This window comes from Myotis yumanensis, unplaced genomic scaffold (genome assembly GCF_028538775.1).
Source record: "Myotis yumanensis isolate MYYU_CA2020_CCGP unplaced genomic scaffold, mMyoYum1.0.hap1 SCAF_8, whole genome shotgun sequence".
NCBI classification, from domain to species: Eukaryota; Metazoa; Chordata; class Mammalia; order Chiroptera; family Vespertilionidae; genus Myotis; species Myotis yumanensis.
Window position 1 is genome coordinate 15,994,925 of NW_027223759.1, and position 15,392 is coordinate 16,010,316.

General features: G+C 38.3%; 2 pseudogenes; both read left to right on the forward strand.

Moving 5' to 3' along the window:
• The first annotated feature begins 807 nt into the window (after positions 1–807).
• LOC139015446 (large ribosomal subunit protein uL6 pseudogene) lies at positions 808–1,409 on the forward strand (annotated as a pseudogene).
• A 7,057-nt stretch (positions 1,410–8,466) lies between these two features.
• LOC139015865 (U6 spliceosomal RNA) lies at positions 8,467–8,567 on the forward strand (annotated as a pseudogene).
• Positions 8,568–15,392: the final 6,825 nt, after the last annotated feature.

Sequence of the window (15,392 nt, forward strand, 5' to 3'; positions counted from 1 at the left end):
CCTGGTACGCCTCCAAGATAAACTGGTTACAAAAATATATCCCTAGGTAACTAAATGAATTGACCTATGCTATAAAGTTGTTAACTATAAGCCAATTAAGCTTTGGAAGTCTGCCAAATGATTATTAAAGCTTTTGAGTAGGTGTTATTAAGCCACACTTTTTGACAGTAATTAGGTGACAGGTTCAGTTATCCACTGAGGCAACTCTTAGTTGATGACAATGAAACACATGATCAGCATATACAGACCTTCTTTCCTCCATCCCCACTCCCACCCTTTTTGGTCTTAGGATAGAGAGAAAACTGAGTTTTCTCACCAATCAACCAATAAACAAAAACTGCTTTCCATAACCTGGGTTGTCTGGCCTTCTTGATAGGAAGGGCTGACTTGGGAATAAGAGTTAGATAATTATTCCAGGCTAGCTAAAGGTTTTCAGCAAATAAGGAGATTCAAGCGATCAACAGCCTCATCAAACTAGCCTTGAGGAAGTTCAGGACAGGCAACAATAAAATTTTTTATTATATCCCAAGAACAATGGAAAGATATCATGATTTAAAAAAAAATTATCACTTTACTTTTAGGGTCAGTAATTTATGCACATGATGCAAAATTCAAAATGTAAGCAGAGCACATGATGAAAAAGTATGTCATCCTCCAAAAACTGTACCCCAGGATAGTCGTTTTAATTCTCCAGATCAGCTATTCTTATGAAAATATTCAGAGGTACACAAATATACCACAACACACTTTTTAAACACCAGCTCAAGCATACTGTTCTACTCCTTGCTTTTATTTTTATTTAAGAACATGTGTTATTTTTGTCACATCTACTGTAAGGATGGAAAGCATTCTCAGCAGACTGTTGACATCCAAGAAAATGTCGATATCACTCTCAGGGGATGCACGGTTATTGTGAAGGGCACCAGAGGCACCCTGCAGGGGGTCTTCAATCACATCCATGTAGAACTCAGTCTCCTTGGAAAGACAAAGAAGAGACTCCAGGTGACAAAGAGTGTGGAAACAGAAAGAAACTGGCCACCGTTCGCACTGTCTGCAGTCAAGTACAGAACATGATCAAGGGTATTACCCTGGGCTTCTGTTACAAGATATCTGTGTACGTTCACCTTCCCTTCACCATCATTACTCAGGAGAATGGTTCTTTTTTTGAAATCAGAAATTTCTTGGACAAAAAATATATCCTCAGGGTTCGAATGAGGTCGGGTATTGCTTGTTCAGTATCTCAAGCCCAGAAAGATGAGTTGATTTTTGAAGTAAATAACATTGAAATTGTGTCAAATTTAGCTGCTTCAATTCAGCAAGCCATAACAATTTTTTAAAAAGGAGAATCAGAGAATTTTGGATTTATCTATGCCTCTGTCAAAGGAACAGTTCAGCAGGCTGATGAATAAAATCTGAGTTGTCCAGCTATAGAAACAGCAAGATGCCGAATGATTCCTCAGACTTATTTGAGATATTTTAAAGATGCAATAAAGGCCTTGCTAAGTCCTTTATTAAAAATGAGAATATATTTTAGATACTGTTCCATATCCATTCATCAAGAGTTACCCCAGTCTTTGTAATGATTTCATAAAAGACCACTTATGAAAAAGCTACATTATGTTTAATTATTCCTTATTAATGAATTTATAGGTTATTTGCAATATTTTACTATTAGAAACATTATGTTGATGATATCCTTGTACATGTGTGGGTATTGGGTGTGTCTGTAGAATAATTTTCAATGAACAGTATTGCTGGATCAAAGTGAATATGAATTTTTATTTTTGATATATAGACAAATTTCTCTTTGTCACAGTTTTCATTTGTATCAGTTAGCCTTTGCTGTGTAATAAGCCATCCTTCTAACTAACAGGTGAAACAATGGTCATTTATCAATTCAAGATTTGTAGGTTGACAATAGGGATAGGCTCACCTGGGCAGTTCTGCTGGGGTTGCCTGGGTTTCTCTATATGGTTGTAGTCAGCTAATGGCTGTTTGGTGCTAGATGGCCTCACTCACATGTTTGGAGGTTGGTGGGTCAATGGAAGTGATGGAGTCGTGAGTCTCTATCACCTGGCAAGCTAGCCTGTGTTTTTTCACATGGTGACTGGGCCCAAAAGTCCCTGAAAAGCAGAAACCCCAATGTTTAGTAGTATTTTAAGACTCTGTATATATCATGTTTGCCAGCACCCCATTGGACATGATGTATTAAGTGATTTTCAAGAGGATAAAGGGGAAGAAATCATTAACTTTATCATTCTGGCTACAGTATGACAATGGTTTGTAAGAATACAAGACTGGACATGCTAATGTATTATGGGAGGCCACTTGCAGTATTCCAAGTGATAGATAATGCACTCAATACTGGACTACAGGGAAGCTAGTTCATACTATACAACAAAATTCATGTATTTTAGGCCAGTAGGTGGATTTTTATTTTTTCAAATACAAACTTCAACTAGGACCACTGTGGATTTTGAAGTAAAAAATTAAAATCTGCCTTTCATTCATGATGCTGTCATTTGCCTAAGTTTTCCACTTCAAATTCAATTTCAGTGCTTTTTATATACTAACATGTGCCTAGCTGTGTAGCAGGCACAAGAGATAAAGCCATATAGAACCTAGACCTTCCTTCGAGGAATTCATGATGTTCTAAGCACAGTTTTAAGAGGCTATTTTCTTAATAATCACATAAAAACTTTAAAAATGTGTTGATGCCTCAAATATTAAAATTTACATATATAAATCCATAATTAGATTAGAACAAGTCATGTATAGGTCAATAAGTTTTATAATACACTGTTTCAATAACAAATTAAACTTAGAACTGTCTGGTTTTTCTGGTGTCCTGGTAACATTTCTCCTTAAAAGGGGCACAAACTACCTTTGTAGAGCATACCTAAAGGGTTTAGGGAGACTTAAAAAAATAAATTAGAAGGAAAGCTCCAATTTTCCAAAATTCTCCTTTTTATTATCTGTATCAGAATTTACACTAATTTCTCTTTCTCCAACTCTCAAACAATGCTGAGGAATGTTATAGGGTTAAAAAATTTACATGAAATGGTAGTCTGTGAGCCACACTTAAGCAAGGAAGTATAGGCAGTAATATTAGCAGACAATGTTTTCCAGGAGGTAAGAAAGTTAATTTTCTTATTGCAGCATAAGTACTGGTAGGCATGAAAAAATTTACTGTGTACACCCAAACCCTCCACACATAGAGTGAAATGAACCCTGTGGTTTTCAGCTGCATTGGGTGACTTATGCAGAATTACTAAGAAGGAGAGATATAGTAAATCTTTTTGTGCAAGAATTATTTTTGTAAAAGGCACGTGCGGGTAGCTTCACTTAAGACAAAAATATTTTGACAAATAAAAACTTCAACTAGGACCACTGTGACTAAATTTAAGTCTATATGTTGAGATATCATATGGCACTAATCACATATCTCAGCTGTCAGAATCCCTGGCAGAGCAGATTAGTGAAAAAAGAAGCCATAAAAGAATAAGGAAAAAAATTTTGACAGGGAAAAAGACGGTTATAAATGCAACAAATTTTCTCTGTAGATTCTAATGTTTTCACTAAACAAGTCAAGAAAAGTTAATTTAAAATCTCTGTAAGAGAATTTAGAAAGTCAAAAAAGACATGAAAAAGACTGACTATACAAATGACAGTTAAGAGAGTGAGGATAAATCCCTAATAATTCGTATCTAAGGTCTTTTAATTTTATTGAATTTGAATGTATTCCTAACTTGGAGACATTAGGAAATCTAAGATCAGATTTGTTTTTCCTATTGATATTCAGCTGGAAGGGTAAGTCATACATTATTTAAATAAAGAATAATAAATGCATTTGAAGGGACTAGATCAAACTCATAGAGATATGTATTATTCTCCCAGAATTTCAGACTCCAAAGGCAAAAAAAGACCTCAGAGGTCCTGTAGTTCATTTTCCTGTACTCAGAGCACTCCAGAAAGATAGCTTTGTTTCTTCTTATTAATTTTGCAGACAGGTAGTCACTATACTGCTGGTCCAATTTCACCCATTAAATTTGGGTTCAATGATTTCTCCTTTACTGTCTTCAACATCCCATGTATTCATTAGCAAATATCAAGTATATGTCAGAAACTGTACTGATCACTGAAGAAACCAAGGTAAATAAGAAGTCTTCTCTCCTCAGGAAAATACAGAGTGCTAAGTGGGTGCCCCGGAAGTTTGGGCAAGGCATCTGAAAGAAAAGAAAAAAGAAAAGAAAAGAAGAGAAGAGAAGAGAAGGGAAGGGAAGGGAAGGGAAGGGAAGGGAAGGGAAGAGAAGAGAGAAGAGAAGAGAAGAGAAGAGAAGAGAAGAGAAGAGAAGAGAAGAGAAGAGAAATCAACAGCAGAAGCAAAACTGGAAAATCCACAAATATGTGGAATTTAAACAACATGCTTTTGAAGGACTATTGGTTCAAAGAAGAAATCAAGCCCTAGGCAGTTTTGTTCAGTGGATAAAGCGCCAGTCTGTGGACTGAAGGGTCCTGGGTTTGATTCCAGCAAAAGGCACATGCCCTGGTTGCAGGCTCAATCCCCAATAGGGGGTGTGCAGAAAGCAGTCAATCAGTGATTCTCTCTCAACATTAATATTTGTTTCTCTCCCTCTCCCTTCCTCTCTGAAATCAATAAAAATATGTATTTTTTAAAAAAGAAGAAATCAAAAGGGAAATTAGAAAACACCTTGAGTTGAATGATTTTAAACCAAGAAATAGACATGACCAGATTTTTATTTTGGAACTTTGCCAGCTTTGGAGACACATTAGAAAGGAGTGAAATGGAGGCAGAGAGACTGGAGGCTACCATGGGATTTACAAACAGCCATGCAAGCATGAACTAAAACAGCAGCAATGGAATGGAGGGGAGAGGTTAAACAATAAACAAGAGCAATATTGATGTAGTTGGAATCTGATGAGAGTTCCCAATAAAAATAGTGGGTTCCGGAGGCTATAGGAAAGTTTGGGTGGGGAGGCAGGCATGGGAGGAAACACCAGATGAAGAAAGCTTGGAGGAATCCTATCTAATTAACGAGTTATATGCAAATTGACCATCAGTCCAACACACAAGATGGCTGCTCCCATGTGGACACAAGATGGCTGGAGGGGAGGACGGTTATGGGTGATCAGGCCTGCAGGGAAGGGCAGTTGGGGGTGACCAGGCCAGCAGGGGAGGGCAGTTAGGGGCAATCGGGCCAGCAGGGGAGCAGTTAGGCATCGGTCAAGCTAGCAGAGGAGTGGTTAGAGGCAATCAGGCAGGCAGGCAGGCAAACGGTTGGGAGCCAGCAGTCCTGGATTGTGAGAGGGATATCTAACTGCCTGTTTAGGCCCGATTGGACATTCCTCAAGGGGTCCCAGATTGGAGAGGGTGCAGGCTGGGCTGAGGGACACCCCCCTGCCCTGTGCACGAATTTCGTGTACTGGGCCTCTAGTATTGAGATAACAGTCCAGGCAAGGAAAAAAAAAAACAGAGGAGCTGAACATTTAAATCACTATCTCAGGACCATGAGGCCAAGGGTAATATCTGGAGCTTTAGTTCCTCTCACTACTAGATGGAGGTACTATGGCGATATCAAGATTATATGATGCTTCAAGTATGTGGTCTAGTCAAGCTTTGTCCACAGAAAATGTTCTAAGCTTTGGCTGTGCCCCAGCTGATATAATTGCCTACACACTTGTTTGGCTTCCTACATACCTTCTACCTCCATTGGATGTCTACAGGGGAGTCACTAATACTCTATACAGGGTTCTTCAAGGACAGTTTACAGTTCTAAGGAATCTTGAATGACTCTGATGGCTGCTTACTCAGCTGATTGCCCTAATACTTCCTGTTTTTAATCCAGTCCTTGATTCCCTTGCCAACCCCTTTAGAATCCTGTCATTCTCTCACTCACTTTGATTCATGTGAGTGATGATAATTTTGCTCTCCCTTTTGGCCACTCTTTGAAACAACAGTTTCACACTGTGGTCAAGTCCTTGCCGGCATCTAGATATAGTTAGCCTGTTTGTTAGGTTGATGCTCTCGTAGGATGCCCAATAGTCCTGGTTTGCTTGTGGCTTAGGAGTTTCTGAAATGCAGGACTTTCTTTGCTGAAACAAGGAAAGTTCTGGACAAATGATGACAGTTGGTCGCCCTAAGTAGCTGGGTCTGACTTATTCACCACTATCTTCTGGCACAGGGTCTGCCACATGGTAGGGCTTAAATACTTCAAATAAATACTACCTGTAATTAATTGAAGGTCTGTGAATACCAGATATCTATATGCAGTATATCATTTTATTATGATTTGAACCCACCTCTAATTTTAAACTTGTGTTATTTCCAAAATGCCACATGCCTGTATAACCTCCCATCATCCACTTGCTTAAGCTTTTGCGTCAGTGTTGAGCTTTGGGAGCTGTCAGAGAAGGCACCCAGGGAATGAGAAATGTTAATAGAGAACATCACTTTGTAAAATCCCAGTAATAGCTACTACCCCTTTCTCTCCAGGGCCCCTTTCCCCAGGGGGGCTTGTTATCTCTAAGAAACATGAATTCATGAGAAAGAGAAAATTCCTAGTTATCAGCATGAGTTAGAAGTCAGACATGTGTAGTTACTTTAATCTCTGTGCACATATCATAAAACATAATGCTTAAAAAAACCTGTCTTTATATACTTTTAAAATAACAGTTTTTATAACTGAAATGAAGAGGTCATAAGGATAAAAGAAAAGATTTCTTTGTTTACTTACAGTTATCGTCACAATAGAATTGATGCCTTATGTATTTTTTATTGACCATCTCATGATAATAATTGACATGACACCTTCTTTTTTGGAACAAAAGAACTCTCCAATCCCTCTGAATTCTCTTTGTAGTTAATATTTATAATGCACTGTTGAATTATCTTAATAGAATATTAATATCAGATTAGTTACTCATATGGCAGCTATTATTTTAGTAATAAACAAATGTAGCTCATAATGGTAAACTGTATTGTGATTAATGAATATGTCACCCTTGCATAGCAGTAACATATTTGCTCTTTTTAAAATCAAATTTGGAAGATGAAAGAAGAAATTATGACAACCATTAGAGATGAAACTGATAATGTAGCTGCTTCTCTTTCTTGTTATGAACAGTTTCCTTAATATAAATTATATTTGTAGCCAGAGTTCACAGTGCACTAAAATATTCACAGGGTCACACATGCATCATTAATTAAATAATCCAGTGTGAAAAGTCCTCTTTCTTTAAAAAAAAGGGGGGGGAGGGACAATAAAAATGAAAATAACCAATGCTTTGCCTGATTAAAACACACACACACACACACACACACACACACACACATGCACACACATTCTTCCAAATTGTCACTGTTTGTCTTCCCTGGTGTATGAAGTATGGGCAACTCTAAAATTCTAGATTAGTTGCGTTAGCAGGTAAAACTTTTCAAAATGTGTCTAATGTCATAGCCATTATACTGTTCACTAATTTAAAAATTAGCCCAATGCAGAAAGTAATAATTGGATACCAAAATGCTTTAAGAAATAGTTTCATGATTAATTTTAAATGAGAGCATTTTATAATACCATGTCAAAACAAAAATGGCTTTGTCACTAGAAGTTGAGGTCTTCTGTAGCTTTTGTTTTTGAAGGATATGAGAATATCTTTATTTCTATAACTAAGCATAAGGAAGGATTTAGGCAGCCAATGTGAGCACCATGAGTAATAAACCCAGTGAGTGATAATCTCAAGAGCAATACGATGGTTATTGTTCAAAGGATATTCAAACCACTCATTTGGCATTTGTATGATCTCTTTCTCTCTCTGCTTTGAAAAAAAATTCTTTCATTTATTTAGTTTCTAATTATCTGTGACAAAATAAATTTTATCTTTTCTTGTATGCCCCATAAGTCCAGCATAATAACTCACACCTTTTTGACACTTGTAAATATATATTGATTGCTGGATCTATAATTTTGAAATAACTGTATTAAGAACATGGAAGGATTACTATTGAGACAAGCAAAAGAAATTGATGTGACATATCTCAAAGTAAAGGATTAATCAATTATGCCTCAAATTTGATAGAAGGAATAATATCCCACTAATTACAAGGATTTAATGATCCATCCTTGCCATCAATTTATTGTTGCTGCCTTGAGCAAGGAGAGGGTCTGATTCCCAAGTTGGATGTGGTTGGCTAAACAAAGGCTATTTACTAATGCCCAATACGGTTTGGCCTGTGACCTTACTCTACAAGCATTATTTCTATGTGAAAGTCTTTAAGTTGTTCTCACAATATTATGAGCATTTATAAATTATTGGGAACAGTTTATATGAATTTTTTTTGATGGGGGCTACCATCAAAATGTAAAAATATACTTAAGTTCCTTAAGTTCCATCTGGCTCCAGTTTCAGGGTCAAATCATTGCTCAGAGGAGGAGTTAGAGAAAAAAAGTGCTGGCTCCAGGAGCACATATTCTAAAATTGGAAAGATACCGAGAAGATTAGCATGGCCCCCGGGTGACAGGCAAATTCGTGAAGTGGCCCATATTAAAAAACAAAAAAAAAAGAAAAGCAAAAGAAAGAGTAAAGAAAAGAACACAACAGCCCTGGTGCCTAAGAGAGTGGGCTCTGAGGGATCATGACCTGGTGGGAGATGGAGGGGAAGGTGTAGAGGTTTCTCTTTTCTACTGTGTACAGGGAAGGATATAGAACTTCTAGATGCAAGTTGGTTGCAAAGGTAAACCATTTTTCTCTAATTAATGTGGACACTGATTAATAATCTATGGCTGTGAGAGAGAAGTTAATGCTCTTTAAAAAAATGTTCTTTTTTATTTCAGAGAGGGAGAGAGAATCATTGATCGGCTACCTCCTGCACACCCTCTACTGGGATGGAGCCTGCAACCCAGGCATGTGCCCTTGAACTGATTGAACCTGGGACCCTTCAGTCCACAGACCGACACTCTATCCACTGAGCCAAACCGGCAAGAGCAGTTAATACTCTTTTACTCTCTAATCCTGAGGACAGTTGAGAATATACTGCTAGAGAGGTTTTTAACCACCAGCTGAGATGTGTAACGTGTGTTCAAAGACCTTTTATTTAAAAGTAATTATTAAGAAATACATTTTAAGTCTTTATTTCTAAAAGACATTTTATCTAGAAAAATTATGCTTCATTGGCTAATGTTACTTATATTTACTTGCTTTAACAAAGAGTTATGTTTTGGTATTAACGGATACATTTCAATCTCTTTTCTTAAATATAAATGACTAAACTCTGACTTCTTAAAAAGCACAGATGTAGTGCGGCGAGCTGAAATTACAGGCCCAGTGTTTTCCAGTTATGAATAAGCCTAATTTTACAGATTGACTCTCCTAAACTCAACAACACAGCATAGAAGCACATGGTATGCCTGAATAGAATCACTAATAATGGATTAAGCAACCCACTGATTTGAGAGCAGAAAGGACAATATGGATCCTATTTACTAAGCCTCAGAATCTTTTGAGGCAAACCCCATATCATTGAGCAATATTGCACCTCTCCATTCTTGCCCGTGTGCTCATTTATAGAAACATATACTTTATTATTGAAAAAAATATCTACCTGCAAAGAGACCAAGTAATTAAAAGTTCTCCTCTTTCTCCATCACACAACTAAAAGGAATGCTCTAGAAATTCTTGGGTAAACAAAATTTTAGATAAAATCCTAATAGCATAAATATATTAATTCCGTTAGAAAGGCAACTGGTTGCATTGCCAGTTTTTATTGAACAGTTTTATTGGGTTATAATTTACCTACCATACACTCCACTCATTTAAAGTGGTATACAATTTAATTGCTTTTAGAATAGTCACAGATTTCTTTTGCAACTATTGCCACAAGAATTTAGAATAGTTTAATAACCCCAGAGAGAAACCCTGTAACTATTAGCAGTCACTTCCCATTTCTTCCCAACAGCCCCAGGTTTAGGCATCCACCTCACTTTCCATATCTATGGACAAAATGTGCTCTTTTGTGACTACTTTATTCATTAGCATAATGTTGTCAAGGTTCATTTATGTGATAGCATGTATCAGTATTTCATTCTTTTCTTATTGCCAAGTAATATTTCATTATATGAATATACCACATTTCACTTATTCATTTTCTGGTCTATGAACATTTGGGTTGTTTCCACTTTTCTGGTTATTATGAATAATGAGCATTTGTGTATATATTTCTGCAGAAATATGTTTTCTTGCATGGGAGGGCTATATACTTAGGAGGCAGGTTGTTAGGTCATATGGTGGCTGTATGTTGAACCCTTTGAGGAATCTCCAGACTGCTTTCCAAAGTAGCTACAGCATTTTGCATTTCCACAGACTTTCTACGTGGGTTCCAGTTGATATTTACTAGCACACTGATAGGCTCCTCCAGGCTCACTGTGGTTGTTGACATTTTTTTGTTTATATTTTTAGTTGCTTGGCTGCACTATTTCAGTGAAATCTGTTTCCCCCACAGTGTGCTGCCTCCAAGGATGCAGCCTTCAGCATCACACACACCCTGGGGTAACAGTGGCTTAGCAGGGCTGTCTTCATCTTTTCCCAATCTCTGATGGTATCACACCAGGCTGCCTGCCTCCCCTAATTGTTGGCTGATTGTTCTAGGGCAGTGATTCTCAACCTTGGCTGCACATTAGAATCACCTGGGAATCTTTTTAAAATCCTGATTTCTGGGCCTCATCCTCCGGAAATTCTGTTTCTTTGTTATGGGGTGAGGCCACAACATTAGTAACAAAGAAACAGAATTTCCGGAGGATGAGGCCCAGAAATCAGGATTTTAAAAAGATTCCCAGGTGATTCTAATGTGCAGCCAAGGTTGAGAACCACTGGTTCTATGGTTTCAACAATGTCCCACAGCCTAAACCAATAGGCTGGGATAGTTTTTGAAGCCAGCCTTTGAGAGATCTTCTTAGCTGTCTTCCCCCCCCCCCCCCCCCCCCCGGTTCTTTCCGTTTACCTAGTCTGTGGCTTAGTTTGTTGCACCCATGAAGCTACCAGCCTCGTTTTAACTGCTCACCACCAAAACTTCCGCATCACTGCTCCAGAGCTGCGAAGGACAGCAACCCACTTTTCTGGAAGTGAGAATCCCTCTTTACAAGTGGGATACGGTATACGGCAATTAGCTTTTTGGACTTCTGGGCTTGCCTCTTCAGACACAGAAACTGCCCAACCTGCAAGCAAGCAGAGACAAGGCAGTTGGGAACCAGTTTTCTTGGTCTGGCGCACCAATTGGAGTGAGGGCCAGGAGGAGGAAGGGAGCACCCCAGGGCCCCTCAGCCACTCTTGCCTGGAATAGAGCTTCTGCAACAGGAAGCTGGAAGGTGAGAAGGACTGTGGGCCTGCCCTCCCAGGGGGCATAGTCAACGCTGGACTGGGAGCTGGGGGAAGAGACCCCTGTGTTTGAGCTGCACCTGCCTGGAGTAGAGCTACGGTCACGGTCACCTGGAGCTGGGGAAAGGCCAGGTAAAGAGGCTCAAAATGCCACAGACCTCCCTGTTCTTACCGAGATCGCATATATTTTCTTAAATAAGTGTTTCTTCATTTGATGTATGCTCTTATGACAATACCCAATTTTTTTCCATAAATTTTCACCAGTTATGGTTGTTTTACCAGTGATAAGGTGAACAGAACTCCTTATGTTGCCTTTCTAAAAGCATTGCTAGCCATGCCATCCAGAAAAATGTGTAATTTGTTTAAATGTCTATTTGGTTCAGTCAAAAAGAAAATTCCAACAGCTACAAAAGAATAAGGGCAGATCACCTAGGAACGATAAAACAAATCAATTGTATGTCACACGTTTTGCAACAGAAACCTGATTACGAGAAGAAAATGAATACTATAAAAGTATTAAAAGAAAATAAACCAGCTTTTTATTGTTTCACAGTTTTGGGGTCAGGAGTGCAGATGCCTCCTAGCTGGGATTTCTGCTCAGGCTCTCACTATCTGCAATCAAGGTACCAGCCAAAGTTGCATTTTTGTCAGAGCCTTGACTGAGGCCAGTGCTGCTTCTTGGCTCTGTCTGGTTGTTAACAGAATTCTTGCAGCTGTAGAGCTGAGGTCCCCATTTTGTTGCTCCCTGTGGGCTGAGGGCTGCTCTCAGCTACTAGGGGCTGCCACCCACCTTTTCTTGCTGTGTGAGCTACCTTTTTAGGCTCTCAACATGGTAGCTGACTTCAAGGCCAGCAGGAGAATTTCTTTCTCCAGTCTTCTAAGTCACAGTCTTATAGAAGGTGACATAATCACCAGAGTGGCATTGTCACCTTTGCTATCTATGCCAAGTAACCTAATCAAAGGCATGGCATCTGATCTCTTTTGCCATAATCTCTTTTAGAAGCACTTGCCGGTTCCACCTACACTCAAGGGAAGGGCATGACTCATTGGGGTCACCTTAGGGTGTATCCACCAAATGTTTCTATACTAAGACAATTTTAAAGGAATATTTAATGAATGCCAGTATACAAGCTTTTTGTTTAGTTTCAGAATAGCCAAAGGAGGTTTACTAGTTGAACAATCAGTTCACATTGAAGAACCAGACAAACATCTTCCTTCTTAACCTCCCTGGTGCAGAATCTCTTCTCTCAGGGCAATACCCCAACCTTTATGTATTTGCTCTGAAGGCACTGATGGGAATCACAACATCAAATTACAATATGCATTATTTATTTTTCATTTCTACTTTACATTCTGTGGCTTCAGCTTCCAAGGAGTAGGTAGGGTATATTCTTGCTATCTTGTAGTTCTAAATTGATCTTTAAAAAGTAGAGGAGGAACTTTGGGAGAGGATGGTGTAAAAAGGCAGGCCTGGGCTAGCCAAGAGAAAGAATTGAGGAGGCAGATGCATACTTGAGATAAAGAAAAAGAGAAATAGCAAGGGACCAAAAGGCAAACTTTGTAATCTTGTTTACAGCTCAGTAGCAAATCAGAAGAGAAATAAAATCAGCTCAATTGTTTACTCACACACCTTTTGAAAAAATCTCCAGCTAATCTGATAATGATCTGTTAAAAAGGAAGTTTAAAAGTTTAGAAGATGTGAGAGCAGGCAAGGTTTAGGCATTCCTCAAGATTAACACAAAGACTTTCACTCAGCAGTGATTCCAGCTAGAACTATTCAGGCAGCCAGTGGCTTATCAATGCAATACAAAAACAGGCTATTTCTCTGTACAGATTTTTGTGTGTGTGTGTGTGTGTGTGTGTTTAATTGTTCTTGTCTTTCCATATGGTTCTAATACTTGGTGGACTGCAAGGCTATGTAAGCAAGGAGGCTGTAGTTGGCTTTGAGTTCCAGAAGCTGATTAATGGTGTCTTCCTAAGTAAGCAGAAGTTACCAATAAAATTGACTCTAATGGGTGCTTGGGGTGTTGTTAGTACACAGATGCCGACAATAAGCCAAGAGAGAAACAGCTGATGTACATCTTGAGATCAAGATAAGAGGTGGTGCTTGGAGCTATAGTTTAGTAGAAATTACAGAGTATTTATAGTACTTACTGTATTTGTGTGCATTAGTGGAACTGGCAAGAGTATAGTATGAAGAGAGCAATACATCTAATGCTCAAAAGCATGCTGAATAGAGGGTGACAATTCCTAAATCTAGCCAGTCTTCTAATGTGTCTATGCCATCACTGATGTGGGCGAGCCTTACAAATCCGAAAATCTGCTCATACCTTTCATCAGCTTAATGTCTTTGTAGATTTTTTTGTTCTTTTAGGATGAATTCCCCAAACTTTACATGACCTACAAAACTTCCCATTATTTCATTTTCAGCCCATTTCTCAGCCTTTGCTTCAGGTGCCCCAGCCTTCCAGGATTATTCTTTTCTTTCAAAGTATCTGACACATTCTGGCTTCAAGTTTTTCATACATGCTGCTCCTGCCATTCCTACTATTCTCCCTTTCTCTTTCCCTTGTTGACCCCACTCATTCATCTCTCAGGTTATATGTTTCTTACTTGAGGATGCTTTCCTTTATCTCCACAGTAAAATCAGCCACCCTGCTATTTACTTAGAACTCTTTATACCTCCTATGGTCCATAACACTTAGAAACTGTTTGGGATGCATTCATTTTCCACCTCCTCTGCTGGATTGAAAGCTCCATGAGGCCATGTGACTGCTGTGTCCTTAGCCACTAGTTCAGTGTTGACCACCCAGCAGGCTCCTTTGTATCTATTACTCAGGTGAAGTGATTAGAGCAGGCTTTGGAGCCAGAAACAACCAGCCACCAGTTGAAGGTGGAGTATCACCATGGGAAAGTTAGCTAATCTCACTAACCTATTTTTCTTCCACGTGAAAAGGAATAATATCTTCCTTGCACAGTTTTCTGAGAATTAAATTAAATGAGATCATACTTCTCTACCTGTAGGAAAGTATAAAAACTATGGTAGATGAAAGGCATCATTTGGATGGGGCCTTCACATGATATGAAACTCATTATCTCCCTTTGTTTTTATTTCTTTTCTTGCTGAAAAAAAATTACATATACCAGAGCAATGAGAAACATAACACATTTCACAATAGGCATGTCTAATTTAATTCATTTTTGACAGTTGTGGCTGGTGTCTGGGAGTTTCTTTTTTCTCCCTCTCTGGGTCATCAGCCTTTATGTTGTGTAATTGAGGGTCATAAGATCTAAACTATTTTCTTCTACAGTCATTTGTGGACATTTCTGCCACACATAGTTAGGTCTCTTGTGTTGTTCTTATGTTTTTTGGGGTTTTTTTTGTGTGCCATAGAAACATTCCTTGTCTGTTTGTTTATTCTCTGTCTCTCTTTTAGGAGATTGACAGTGTTAGAAGTGCAATTTAAAAAGCAAAAAGAAGGTTCATAAATTGTAAAAATAATATTCTTCAATGAGGAATGTCTAGCATGTTGCAAGTACTAGAAAAATGCAATAGTAGAAAAGCGTTGCCACATGGATTTCACTGAGACTCCACGTTTTTTACTGACTTAAATTGTTTATCTAAATAATGTTAATGTTAACAAGAGCCAGGATTTATTTAGCCAGGCACTGTTAACATTTTTGTCTGTTAATATTTGCAACAATATTTGGGGGTAGGGACTCTTAATATCTTCATTTTAGGAAGAAGATACAAAGGAAGTATGACTTTATCATATGGCATGATGGAGCGGGCACACAAACTCTTAGCTACTATACCACTAAGCAAGACACTAGAAGTAAATTTCACATTTTTTATAGTAATTAAGAAAAACCTGATGAGCATTTTTTAAAAAAAACAACATTTTTTTCCTAAACCCGCTACCAAAGACTCTGATTTTATAACCTGGGTTGGGGCTTAGAAATCAATTTTTAACCCATGGTTCTAATGAATTAAATACAAGTGG